The following is a 2,311-nucleotide window of genomic DNA, read 5'->3' as shown; positions in this document are numbered from 1 at the left end:
TGAGCTAGCGGTTGTGTAATCCTGGTTCCTCCCGCCTCTGTCCTCCAAGCTGAAGTGCCTTTCGGGGCCTGCTCCGAGCGGGGGACAGGGCAACGGCTCCGGGGGACAGCAGCCCCAAACGCTGCTCCTCCAGGCTGTCTTCACCCGAGCGCCTCTTGGTCTTGGTCTGTGCAGGTGTGGAGAGTGAGGAGGGACCGATGGCTGCTTTCGTGCAGTGTAACTTTTTTGGGGTGACATGAAAGTAGGTGTGGTCATATATGTGGGAGTGGGCTCAGCAATTTAAACAGAGACGTCCTCTGTGGACGGACATCCTCTCTCCCTCCCTCCCGGTCGGAGAGGCTTTGCTTGAGGTGCTGCCAGAGAGCTGTTTCCAAGAGGCAGAGCCCCCTCCCTTATTCCTTGATCTGCCAAATGGGGCTTTATCAAGAATGGGACCAGCAAGGTCACCCCCACCCCCACCCCAGCCATACAGGACTGGAAGGAACCGACTTGGCTCCGTTTCCCCAAAGGACACCTTTTCTCCCAAAGCCCAGAGAGACTCTTCTGTAGCCAGGATCTGAAATCACTCTGGGTCCTCTTTGCCCCTTTCCCTAGAGGAAACCTTTCCACTCGGACCTGGCAAAGGAAGGTTTGATTTTCAGAAGCATATGCCCCTCCCCCCAAGATCTCGTTGCTCTCTAAGGTGCTACTTGAATGTAGCTTTTCGCCACCACAGACACAGGATTCATCCACCTACTCCCCCCCCCCCCCCCCCCCCCCGCACTGAATGCTCCACAGACTGCATGCATGGGGGGGGGGCTTTTGCAGACTTCAGCCGGGGAGGGTCTGATGCGCTTTTGCCAGAATGTTTGTTGGACAGCACCGTTCCGCAGCATCCGCCTTATAGCTGCGCAGGGCGGGCCCCGATCCTGGCTCTGCCCTCCTCTACTGGGAACTTGTGTCCAGTGTTCCCTCTAAGCTGGGTTAGTGTGAGCTAGCTCACAGTTTTTTAGCCTCCGGCTCACAGATTTTTGTCTTCGCTCAGGAAGGAGGGCTCCAGAGCAAATTAATTTATGCAGCAGCCAAATCGCTCGCTCACAACTTTAAGGCCAGGAGATCACAAGACTCCGCAGCTTAGAGGGAGCATTAGCTAGCCAAGCTGCCTCCTGGAGCGGAGTGCGGGAGACGGGTGGTGGAGGAGTGATGTCCGAACCAGGAGACTGGAGGCCATCAGCCAAGGCTGCGTTCTGGCGCAGCTGCCCTCCTCCCCATGCGCTCAGCACGGGTCTTTCCTCCGGACGGGGCGAGGGGAGGGGCGGGGGGGGCAGAGGCTGTGAGTCCTCCGGGGCGCAGAATGCTGGGGGTGGGTTCCTCCCAGCCAGGGGCTGCTGGGTCCTTCACCTCTGACAAGGTGTGGGTGACACCAAATCTGTTACCTGAGCTGGGCTGACCCCTGGAGACCCGAAGAGAGGCCTGAACTGGCACTGGCCCCCACCCCCACTCCCTTCACTCTGCACATGCCCAGGAGAGATTCTGGAAAGCCTTCTGCTGGCTACCCCCCCCCTTCTGAGTCTCCCTCCTGCTTTCCTTCCTGCTCCCCATCTTCTCCCTGACTGGGGAGGGAGCTTTCTCCACCCCCTCCCTCCCTCCCTGCTGCATCCGGTGCTGACAACGATGGGCCTTCTTTCCTTCCCACCTCAGAAGAGCCTCCCAGGACCACGCCCTGGGATGGCCAAAGTACGTTCGGGGTGGTGCGGATGTTTATGGGGTGTGTGGGCGTGCGAGGTGTGACTTTCTCTTGAGGGTAAAAAAAGCGAGGGCTTCTGCCGGGGAGGGCTTTGCATGGCCATCTCTCTCTCTCCAGGTTCCTGCAATTATTGGACTGAGTGCGGTAAAACAACTGCTTTTTAACAGTCGGGGCCTAGCCTTGGGCCTTGTGACTTAGCAGGAAAGAACCCCGAGGCTGTTCCTTGCCCCTCGGGTGGTCGGGAGAGTCTCTGACCCAGCGAACCTTTTGTGAACCAAGCCCCCTTGCGGCCAGTGGAACGCCTCCGTATTGCCCAACAGAGCAGTTTGGTTTCAGTGGGACTGGGAAAAGGGGTGTGTGACCTGATGGGTGTCTGCTTGGGAGTAAGCCCCACTGAGTCTCACAGGGCCTGATCCCGAGGCAGGACGTGCAAGAAGCAGTGCTCCTCGCGTGGGCTTGCGTGCGAGGCGCTGGATGCCTTTCAGCACCATTGTTCAAAAGAGCCCTGGACTTTTGTCCCTGGAATTCCAGACAAGTAATTTGGGACTGAGAAGCAATCCCAGGGACTGCATAAGGATCCGGGGG

This window comes from Gekko japonicus, unplaced genomic scaffold (assembly GCF_001447785.1).
Source record: "Gekko japonicus isolate JY-2015 unplaced genomic scaffold, Gekko_japonicus_V1.1 scaffold131, whole genome shotgun sequence".
NCBI lineage: Eukaryota > Metazoa > Chordata > Lepidosauria > Squamata > Gekkonidae > Gekko > Gekko japonicus.
Note: the sequence above shows the minus strand (reverse complement) of the source record.